Raw genomic sequence first — 12921 nt, 5'->3', positions numbered from 1 at the left:
ACCTTTCTTCGATTCCCAAGTGACGCCCTCTGCATTTCCCCTTAGCCCAAACATTTTTTCCCTAGTTTCAGCAGAAGTTAAAATAGATACTGCTCCATCATATATTCTTCCAAATGTTTTCATGTTGCACTGAATCCTAGGTTTTGGATATTCTAATGCCAGGAACTTTATTCGTTTGTAATCTGCATTATTCTGCATATTCTGAAAAAATATAAATACGTATCATATATGGAAAAGGGGTCTGAGTGTTGAGCCTCTCTTTAATTCTTATTTGATCCTAGTCCTGATTTTTGGTGTAGCTTTTGTTTGTTCTCTTATTATAATCCTCAAGGGAATAAATATTTTCCAATGTTTAACTGTTCCTTATATGTTATCATTTTGAGATTTGTCTGTTTTCTTATCCCTTCTTTAGACACATTTCATTGGCTTAGGAGGCAGCATGGATACAGGGTTCAAATGTGGTCCAACGAGCACCACACAGTCTAAAAGTGCACTGGGAATCTTTCCTCATTTGATTTTACATTGCTATTGATAAGCCTAAATTTATTTATAATGAATTCCTACCCCTAAGCTCTGTCTACTACACTCTCAAGATTTTTTCTAAATGAACTGCAGTGCAGACGGCCTAGGATAGATATAGAGCACAAACTCTGGTGTCAGGCTGAACTGGGCTCAAATTCCTGCAGTGTCACTTGAAATCCATTGAGATAACACTAACTTAGCCTGTCCTATCATCTCTGATCAATTGAGGCAATTCTTGTGAAAGTACCTGTACAATGTGTGTACTCAGTAAATATTCTTCCTTGCCCCCTTCTCCTGGATTTTACATTTATCCCTGTTAAAATTGCTGAATTTCAGCTTGTGTTTGGCTCAGATGGGCACATGCTAGGAATAGTTTAGAATCTCCATCTAACTCTTTGTTCATAAGTTGCTCTAGTGAAATTAACACAATTTGTTGTACATTTATTATATGCAAAGCAATGAACTAGTTGCTAAAGGTAATGGAAAGGGTGGAAGGTTTATAGGTATAAATATTAATAAAGCGTGGGCTCCATCCTCAAACAATTTAGAAGCTACTGGAGGATAGCTATATAAAAAGAACAGACATGGTGTAAATAGGACAGAGGTATGTACACAGCTGTGTAGCAACTCGCAGGGTAGGTGAAGGAGGTTGTTTCAAACTGATCCTAAGTGATGAATAAGAATCAGGAAGAAGGTCCCATACTAAGGAAGCAAGATCATAGAAACAGAGATTAAGGTTAAAGTCTCATCACGGAATGGTGATAAATCAGATATAATTGCATCATATATAATTGGGGAGGGTGTGTGCCATTTTAAGTTGATGACCTTAATTAATCTTAGTCATGATGTTTCAAGAAATGCACTGAAGTCCTAGGTCTCTAGGGTTACAGGGTGGTTTTCCCATGATATTTTAACCTTTGGTTTCTAACAAAACCAGTTGTGTATAGTGCAAATAATCCTTAGCTGCTCTATGCAAACTTTGTTTTTGATTTTCTGATGTCCTCATTCTCACAAATCTTTCAAGAAGTTAATTTAAATTGTTATTTGTTTTCTCAAATGTTCTTTAATTGGCCAGTGGGAGCCCTTTTAAGCCGGCTCCTTATTTCCTTTGAAAAAATTGCATCACTTTTTATGCACTTCTTTATTTTCTAGCACAACAAGACTTTCTAGGCTCCTCTTTTCCCTTCCCTGCTCCAGCCCTAACATAAGCTATGGCGAGTGGGAACTGGTTTTCAGAAACTAAGGTCTAGATGCTAGGAATGCAATTCTTTACTGGAGGGTCTTTGCCTGTAGGCCTTTTCCTTTGACCTAGTGAGGGAAACAAATTATATTAATATATATACACACGTATATGCATATACATATATATAATCTCACATGTACATACAAATAATCATGAATTCATAGTGACAATTATCATTTTAATCTAACATCACTGGATTCTTCCTTAACTTCCCTCTTTGCATGTATATATCTCTCTCTTCCAACAGAGAGAACTCAAGCTCCCCCCACCCAAAATGAGAAAAGAAAACTACAGATCAATACCCTTAGTGAATATAGATGCAAAAATACTCAACAAAATATTAGCAAATGGAATTCGACAATATACTAAAAGATTAATACACTATGATCAAGTGGAATTTATTCTTGGGATGCAAGGATGTTTCAACATATGTAAAATAATAAATATGATATACCACATTATTAGAATGAAAGATAAAAATCCTATGATCATCTCAATAGATACAGGAAAAGTATTTGACAGACTAGAACATTCTTTCATGATAAAAATGCTAAAAAATAGAGTTGGGTATAGAAAGAAGATATCTCAACACATAATAAAGGCCATGGATGACAAACCCATAGCTAATGTTGTACTCAAAGATGAAAAGCTGAAACCTTTTCCTTTAAGATAAGAAGCAAGATAAGGGTGCCCATTCTAACTACTCTTATTCCACACAGTACTGGAAGCCCTAGCCAGAGCAATCAGGTAAGAAAAAGAAATACAAGGTATCCAAATTGGAAAGGAAGAAGTAAAATTATTTGTGTTTACAGATGATATGATCTTTAGAAAATACTAAAGACTCCACCAAAAAACGATTAGACTAATTAACAAATTCAGTAAAGCTGGAAGATACAAAATCAACATATAGAAATCAGTTGTGTATCTATACACTAACAGCAAAACATCTGAAAAAGAAAGAAAACTATCCCATTCACAATAGCATCAAAAATAATAAATACTTCAGAATAAATTTTACCAAGCAGGTGAAAGATCTATACACTGAAAAGTACATGACTTTGGTGAAAGAAATTAAAAAGGACACAAACAAATGGAAAGGTATCTATGAAACTTGGATTCATCCTGGATGGTAGTACATGAGGTCTCCATAGAAGAGAATGTAGAGTGAGCAGACAGCTGGGACTAAATCTTGGCAATAGAATTAGTGGAGAAAAAGGAGATAAAGAAAGATTTATTAAGACAATAGAAGATGAATCAGACATGTGACACATCATGAAATCAAGTAGAGAGAAAGGAAGGGGAAAGTGGGCCAAGGCAGGCCTGGAAAGGGGCAAGGGGTGGCAGTGCCCCTCCTACCCCCAGGTCCACACCTTTTGTCGCCTCTTTTCCTGCTGAGCTGCATAGCGAGGCCAATGCACAGCCATAGACCTGATGAAGCCCGCTGTGTATGCTAAGTTTCCTGTTCCTCCCCCACGAATAGAAAATGAGCATTATGGGGAAAAAACCCAAAACTCCAAAATTCTTTCCAGAAAAAAACCCATTATCACAAAAACTTTCTCCCAAGAAAGAAATTATCTTACTTAATCAGAACTAGATCCTTGTTTACCCAGCAACTGGACACTTTAAGCTCTTGGAAAAGCCTGTTTAACTGCAAAATAAATAATTTTTATTGCTAAAATGAGCCAAATGAATCTTATACCAGGTGAAACTTCTCATGCTATCGCTATCTCCTTATCTGATCATTGTTTCCCAATGACCAATCACTTGTTTCCCAATATCCACTCAGCCCCTATTTGGAGGTCAATGTTAAACAGTGACGTGAAGTTTGTTTCTTTTATGATTTCACAATTAGGGATCCTGAAGTATTTGTAATATGCCTTGACCTTTCTTTTCTGAGGACAGCCTCTAAGACCCTATACGCCCAAGGAAAAATAGAAAAGTAGGAATCACAATGCCACATTTTTATTACTGTACTTAAACCAGCACACAGTGCCTCCACATGGAGCCTCTTTGTGTAAAGTATCCTGGAGCACATAATGTTAATTTGAGTTCAAAGGGAAGCTGCCCGTTTCCTCGTTTCATATAAATCTCAGGACCAGCTTTCTCAAGTGTATCTGGCGACTCATAGAGGAAAAGATGGCTCTTCTGGCCTCTTTTGCAGGTACCGTGTTTCCCCGAAAATAAGGCCTAGCTGTACCATCAGCTCTAATGTGTCTTTTGGAGCAAAAATTAATATAAGACCCAGTCTTATTTTACTATAATATAAGACCGGGTCTTTAATAGAATAGAATAGAATAGAATAGAATAGAATAGAATAGAATAGAATAGAATAGAATACAATACAATACAATACAATACAATACAATACAATACAATACAATACCGGGTCTTATATTAATTTTTGCTCCAAAAGACACATTATAGCTGATGGTCAGGCAAAGTCCTGTTTTTGGTAAAACAGGGTAGAAGATTGAAGGTGAAGGTTGGGGAACAAAAAGAGAGGAAACAAAAGACCAGGTTGAGTTGCCTTGAGCAGGCAGATGTGACTAGGTCGTCTCTGATGTGAAAATGGAGAAGCACCAGGGATGAGAAGGGTAGGGTCTGGTTCATTGCCTTTGAGATAGAATAATCTACACTACTAGAAAAACCTAGCCCAGTGAATATCATGGGTTCAGGAGAGACAGGGTAAGATGAGCAGCCCGTCCTGTCTTAGGAGAAAGCCAAAAAGGGGCATAGGTGAAGCTGACTTGCCATGGAGTAAGAATCAGTAACTGAAGCTATATCATTTTCCTATCAAAAAGTCTTTTTGCCGATTAGAAAAAAAATGCCCTTGTGACAGGCTGGAGAAATTTATGGGAAATCAGAGACATAATCTATCTTCTTAACTGCAAAGATTTTGACTTAGTCTCACATGGCGTAGGTACCCGTGTCAAAATAGAGACAATACCATCATTTGTTAGATACGTAACTAGTTTTAGGATCCTACCCTATAAAATGTCTATGAGACAGTGAATGTTAAATTGGAGGGGCATCAAGGAAATGATATTACACACGTTCAGTTCTGTGTTCAGCCTCTTCCGTGTTTTAATGGGAGCTATCTGACTGAATGCTCAGAGGTGAGCAACTTTGCAAAGAATGCTGCCCTTAAAGAGCATGGTCAGCTTATCAGAAGATAAATGTTGACAAAAATTAAAAAAAAAAAAAAGGCTTAAACTACAACAGCTTGAGAGATTTATAATCACTTCCCTATTCAGCCAAACTTGAAAAATTCACTATTTATGAAGTGCAATAACCTCTTGATTAATATATATATGAGTATATATATATATGATATGTGTATGTGTATGTGTGTGTATACATATACACACACTATATATATGTATATACACACACACTCACACATACATACATGCATGCCTGATCATATTATTCAAGGTGTTTTTGTTTTTCTTAAGTCCAACTTCTATCATATAGTATTTAACAATACTACTTGCAATTAGGCCTTTAGCATGATCTTTGGATGTTATAATGAACAAAAAGATTTTTTCGTTTTGTAGCTGGTGATCATTGGTCAGGTGTGGTTCTCATTCCCTAAATCAATTCATTCTGTTTTTAGCTTAAGGGATTTTAGGCTTCTTTGGATATTGATTTATAGAAAGAAGCCAAATAGAAAATTAGCTCCCATGTGAATGTGTCTGCTTTTATGATAAAGTATTTTGGATTAGGCATTACTGTCGTTTTATAAGTGGCTATAGACTATTATGCAAATTAATTTTTCAAGATCTAAATTACACCAAAGTGTAATGGTACAACATGCTTGTGTATTACAGACATTAATTTTTATTTATGATACGAATATTACAACTCCAATGTATCTAAATTATAAAGTTATATATTTTGATCATTTGAATGCTTTTTAAAGATATGTTTGTATAAGGGTTCTTAAACAATACTGAGCTGTCCCAGAATGGTCTTCCAGGTGATATTAAACAAGAAAATAGATTCTTATGGTCTGCAGTAAAGTTTTTTAAAAGACAGCACTTTAGTGAGACAATGGAATGTGGAATGTTCTTTTTAGTTCTGTGTTTAGTCTACTATTATTAGCACAATTACACTAGGTGGAGATGACTAGTGATAAAATATAACTGATAGATCATGTGTGGGTAGATAGATGATAGATAGATCGATAGATGATAGATAGATAGATGATAGATAGACAGACAGACAGACAGACAGACAGATAGATAGATTTTAGACATCTTCTCCAAACTCTTTATTTCAATGACAAGGAAGAGAGACTCAAAGGGGTCAAGTTGCAGGTTAGCACTTAGCCCAGGCTAGACTTCAGAACTTTTTATTTGTAATATATAGTGTTGTAAAAGACATTATCTCTTAATAACCCTAGGAAAGGGTGATGCACCAACTTCTTTTGTAACTTTGCATCTTTTACCCGGAACAAAATAATTTACTTTCTTAATAAGGTAATTCTAGTCTTAGAATTTGCTACTAATTTGCAATCCAGAGAACAGGTATCTTTGAAACTTTATAGTGGAAATTCTAACAGAGTTTTAAGTTACTAACCACTATGAGCCTCTGCTATAAAACCATCCATGCAAAGGACATGGTTAATTTATCTACAATGCTATCAACATTGGCCTTAAATTAAATCTTCGTACAATTTAACAAGATACAGCAATACGACAGCTGTGATTTATTTGTAATGTATACGACATAATCACAAAAACATCAGGTCACCAGAGCCAGCATTTTGCATCTTTTTAATTCTTTAATTATTTTTCATTTGTCATTTATAAAAAATAAAAAAAAGGTAAAATAATTTCACATGATAATATGCATAGAATACGGTATGTTATAAGAGTTAAAGTCTTCTAAAATAGTTCTTGTAACTAACAGTAATTTATTAAGTAATAAACCAGGAAGCACATTAATGCAAAACCATTAATTTTCTTCTTCTAATATTATGAGAGAGATTTCATTTTAATTTCAACTGTGAATGCTTGATGTAAGAGTTCAATTTTTATACCAGTAGTTAAAAAATGATTAAATTTTGTTTATGTCAACTAATTCTCAAGGTTTAATAATTTTTGAAATGTTACTTAGCATTTTATGAATAATAATAGTGCTCCAACAAATTACCGATCCTTATGTATCTGGTGTACGCAAGGTGAGATTTGAGGTGTTAGCAATAGACAAAGCACAGACCTTACCTTCGAGGTGCTTTTAGTTTATATAGAGACATAGATACAAGTAAGCACCACAAGTTCTTACAATCACAATGACTGAAGGAGAACATTTATCATGTGGGATATTTTGGATCATACAAAGGTATGTCTAGCATTTGGGGGTACTCAATAAACATTGGTCTAATGAGTTATTTTAATTAAGTTGCTTTAGTCCATAGGTAGGTTACCAACTGATTAGGTTGTTCATTTGGTAGAACCTTTGGTTGAGGAGTGTGGTGTCTTTCCTGCAGACTCATACCTCTCTAGAAAATGAAATATGTAACAAAGTGGTGTGAAATATCAATGAATGCCTGAACTATCAATGCATGAGGCTACCTGCTGGCCCTTCCCCCTTGTTTGTAGAGAAAATGCAGAGGAGCACAAATATATTTATGTTATTTAACTTCTAAAGTTCAGTGAAGCACATTTTCCTTGTAGCCAGACACCATACTGCAGGTCCTCAGGCAGAGTGAACAAATAAATGATGTGAATTCTCTGAATGCATGCTCCCCACTCGCTCCACTCTGCACTCTATGACCCATGTACACGTGTCTGAGAAGTTGGAGGAAATGAGTCAGAAAAGGGAGGAGATGAAGAACGATGTATGTGGCCTCCTCCTGAATAATCTTGATAGTGAAGACGGTGTATGGATTTCCTTCCAAGCTTGGGGGAAATTGTGAATATATTGCTGCTTCTCTTCTGGTATTTGCTACTTAGCAGAACTCCAGATTCTGTTAGGACTGTTGGACAATAGGGAAGGACAACAGAAAGAAAGTAGAGTGACAGTGCTCAGTGGAAGAAGGCAAAGACTATTCCATGTATACAAGGTGGGAATCCTAAGCTTCCTACCAACATAGAGTGGAGGCAGGTGTTAGCTGGCTCATGGGTTGGCTATATTGGCGTGGTGGAAGAAGTCCAGTCATGCCATATTGGGATTACTGTCTTCAATTAATAACTGAGGAGACTCAGCTGAAGGTTTTAAGAGTATCCCGTGTGCCTCGTGAGAGAGCCAGCAGTGGGGTGATCACCAAGGCCTTAGAATCTGGGTATCAATAGAGCCCTAAGACACTGCTGGTCTTGGGCCTTGCCATTCTTCCAAAATCTCTTTCCTATAGCCATGTGCAGATGTGTAAGAACATCACACAACCTAGAGGAAGCATTTGCATGAAACACTACACATAATAATAATGCCTAGCTTAAACTAAAGTATGTTTGGATTACACCAAGTTTACTAAAATGGGAAAGCACAACTAACTTGCTTTAAGCAGATGGGGGTGGTTCAGGACTCAAGGGAAGCATGTCAGGTGCAAAATTAAGCAAAGTCCTTGTTTGTAAACATCTGATTTGTGAAAGTAAAATTTATTCTTATAACATGTTGAGGAATATTTATTGCTTTGCTTTTGGAGCATGTGGGAATTAATTATCTGGAAGAAAAAGATTTGGGACAGTGTTTCAGTTCCTAAATTCCAGGGGAGGAAAACCCAAGATAAAAATTAAGATTAACCAGGGAAGGACATGCAGCTGTATAAAAATATGAAATATCATTTTGTGTTGTAGTCTTCCCACTAAATCTGCTTTCCAGCTCACTGAACTCTCTCAAATGAATCCCAAAGGCCTTTTCACCCGCCCCTCCAGATGCCCCTCTCCTTTGCAACCCTTTCATACTAATAATTGTGAACAACCACTGTGGAAAGAGAAACAAAAAGGGGCAAGAACCATTCAGGATTTGAAGGATATCTTCAGGGCCAGTGTTTCTATGAGGAGAGATTGAGGAAATGGCTACAAGTTGGGGAAGAAAAAGAAGTAAATCCATAGAGCAGAAGAAGAGACATCTTTATGGCCTGGGAAATAGAAAACTTTGGTTGCGACTTCCAGAGAAATGAATGTGGAAGCTGACTCAGGGCCAGGCTGCCTTCAGACCAGCAGATGGAGAAATATTTTTATTTTTAATCATTCTCTAGGACACTGGTTCTGAAAATGTGATCCCTGGAGAAGCATCTGGCACTTGTTAGAAATGCACATTCTTGGGCCCAACACCAGATCTAGGGAAGCAGAGACTCTGGATTAGAGTCCAGTGATTTGTGTTTAAACAACCTATAGGTGATTCTGATACACACTCAGGTTTAAGAACCAGTGTTCTATGCTGAACAGTATTGGAGATGAAGCATATCTTAAATACTTCACTCTTGTCCTTAACATTTCTTCTAACCTTCTGTACTCCTACTACAGATGTTAATGCCGGTGCTTTCCTGAGCTGACTGGGAAGTGCCAACTAAAGGAACTGGACAACAGTTAGAACTCATATCTCATTTTTGAATGGTCCTAACTAGTCTGTTGACTGAAAAATCAAGGGACTGCAGTGCTCTAGTCATGACACCACGGATAAGAATCAAGTGTGAGTAATGATAACCACGTCACAAATGCCAGCTGGCCTAAAGATGCCATTGATTATAAGACATGTGTGAAAAGGCGATAAAAGTGAGAGAGGTTGAAAAAAATTTTAAAGGGATTAAAAATGATGAATTATGACAAGAAGAGCAATATACAATTATAAGTAACAATTTATTTACGTTATAATTAACACAATGAAAGTCGTGTTAGTAAGAAAGCAAAACATTTAGTGCACTTGGGACAAGACCCAGTTCTTGGCAAGAAACTGGGATATAAGTTAACTTTAGAACATGTAAGATCATGGGATACTGGCTTCCTTGACTATGGGTTCTAAGTCCTTGGGTGAGGCAAGTCTATGGGGAGGAAGTTTTTGGTCTGGTTGTGGGAATTAGAAAGATCCATTCAGGTCTGTGAACAAGACTAGGGGAGGACAAAACCCCCAGATATTGGAATGTTGGGAATGAGATGCCACTAAGGACCAAAAGAATGAAAGAGGCTATCCAGAGGCCCTGTAGAGTAATATTACTTCCTTCAGAATTCTGCCATCAGGTTGCTTCATCTATCTCCACCTGGGCCCAGCTCAATGAGAGCTACATAGGTAACACTTTTATCCTACCTGTGCAATGATTTATATACCTCAACTGGGATTAAGGGCATAATTGCACATATTGGGAATAAGGATAGTATCTTTGTCTGTCCAGGTTGCTATAACAAAGTGCCATAGACTGGGTAGCTTATACACAACAGAAGCTTATTTCTTGCAGTTTTGGAGGCTGGAAGTCTGAGAGCAGGTTGCCAACATACTTGGGTTCTAGCTAGAGCTCTCTTACAGATGTGTAGAATACCGACTTCTCATTGTACCCCTCCGTGGTGGAAAGAGAGCTAGCTAGCTCTGCAGCTTCTTCTTACAAGGACATGAATCCCATTCATGAGCGCTCTACCCTCATGAGGAAATGACCTCTCTAAACCCACTTCCAAATTCAATTACATCGGGGAATCGGTTTCAACATATGAGTCTGATGGCTGGGCTGAGAGGGCACAACCCTTCAGTCCATTGCAGGCAGCAGTGCTTTAGAATATAAGCATTTTAAATTTGGAAATGAGGGTCAAGAAAGTGTCAACTAAAAACAAGTTTGAACCTCTGACCTAGGAACTAAAACTATCTTTTCTAAGTATATGTCTTCAGTTTAGGAGATCCATATCTGCCCCTTTCTTTTCTCACGGGTCACATCACAAAAGGCACGCAGGGACTGATTTTCTACCTGGTCACATGGAGGAGGTTTTTGAGACAGGTTTGTTATACGTGTATATCTCCTTCTCATTGTTAAATTCTGAGGAAGCCTAAAATTATTGAATTTGAAGGCCATACTCAACTGTATGAAAAATCCAATAGTTTATATTTCAGTTAACTGCATATTAAACTAGACACAATACTTCATATAGGGATTTTTTTAGGAGAAATTTAGACTAATTTTATTAAATGTTGTAATTAAATAAATTGGTGTAAAATATAAAATTACGTAAATGAAATAAATAGAACCAATAAAAATCTATGGTTAATGTAAAATAGGAATCATATTCAACATACTTCACATTTTCTTAAAAATTAATCCCATGCCCCACTGGGAGTGAATGAAGGACAGCTGAACTGATAAGACAAAACTGGGCCCATATGGAACATTAAGCATATTAGCATATTACTAAAAGAAGATTAAGCATATTACTCGAATCAAAAGCCTTCAATGACTAGCTATGCTTGGTAGCAACATTTTTCTATAGAATAAATAGAATCGTTGGTCATGATTAACCAATTACTCTTTCAGGTCAGTTTTTCCTTTGTAAGCCTATGCCCAGTGACATGCTGTGTGAACATTAGCCAAAGGGTACCTTGTTGTAGGGTTGGATTGGTAGGTGGCAGGTACTCCCTCTTTGCTTTCCGGAATAAGTCTGTCTGCATGTCAGTCTCAACACTTTCTTTCTCTCAGTTTTAGCTCATATATATACATATACATACATATACATATATATATATATATATATATATATATATATATATATATATATATATATACACACACACACACACACATATATGAGTGAATTTCTCATTTCAACCATTTTTGGTAGAAGTCTCCTTTTCTTAAAAGAGTTGATAAAAATGCAAAAATCTGCTGAGTGAAACGTAGTTTATCCTCAGTAGGAAGCCAACTTCAGAGAAACTGTTCCTATCAGTAATGCTGGCAGAGGTGGAGTAGGAAATGGGAAAGAATATGAGTTCTGGAGTTAGAGTGATGAGGGTAGGGATATTTATTCTGCCACCCATGACCTAAGTACATTACATAATCTCTCTAAGTCTCTGTTGCTTCTTCTGTGTAATAGAGTTCATGATAGCTGCCTCGTAGGATTATTATAAGAGGTATAACTTAGGTGTGAGAAGGTCACGAAATTTAATCCATCTTACAATTCAGTTATGTAGAGAAAAATGTAGTACTTTTGTTTTATAATATTAATCTGGTCTTTCTCACCAGACCCCATCCATGAGTAAAGGAAAAATAAATAAATAGCAAATATCTACATTAAACGTTAAAGTAATACTAACAGATAAAGTCTCAAATCTCCGTGACTTCATCTAGAAAATAAAATGTATTTCTCACTCATGCCACAATTCAGGGTGGATGTGAGCTGGTGACTCTCTTCCAAGTGGTAACTCAAGGATCCAGTCTCCCTCATCTTTTATCTCTACTATTGTCAACACTCTCCTACTCACCCTGGACATCATCATCTATCTGGTAGATGGCGAAAAGGAACTGAAGAGGGTATTATTGCAACTTAACCATCTAGGCCAGGAAGACATACACATTAGTTAGAATCATGGATTGTAACAATGCAATTTCTGACATATAATTGATAGTATATCAATTATATCAACAGGGATTACTACAAGGATAGTATATCAACAGGGATTACTAAAACAGGGATATAATTGATAGTAACTATTCAAGTGGTCCACCTAGACATAAGAGGAGCTAAGAAGACCTCTCCCAATTACATTACTACAACAGGGATGGGTAGCACAAATCTTTGCCAGGAATGATCTCTTTCTAATGTTCAAATATCCAAGCATACATTTTGTACAAAACACTTATCACCTCCAGAGAAACAATTCGGAGTTCATCCAGTTACTATAGTAGCTCAAAGCCTAGGATTTCTGAATGACATGCTCAATACTCCATCAAGAATATACTTCATTTGGTCTGGCAATTTATAAACTAAAAAGCAAGTCATCTAAACCTCCCTTCATCCTCTCATGCCGATATGCGTGCTGGACCAGTATACAATGATGGAAGAGGGACAGAATATAAGCCAGCCTAAGAGCCATTGAATGACAATGAGACAGACATAGTGAATGCTTATGTGTAGCAAGGATAAAATCCTGCTAGGCAGGCAATGGAAAGGCTCTCTCATATGGAGACAGGGAAAGTTCTGAGACTAGATCTTGGTTTGCTCTTTTGGAAGACCCCC

The sequence above is a fragment of the Rhinolophus hipposideros genome (genome assembly GCF_964194185.1).
Source record: "Rhinolophus hipposideros genome assembly, chromosome: 4".
In the NCBI taxonomy this organism is placed as follows: Eukaryota; Metazoa; Chordata; class Mammalia; order Chiroptera; family Rhinolophidae; genus Rhinolophus; species Rhinolophus hipposideros.
Note: the sequence above shows the minus strand (reverse complement) of the source record.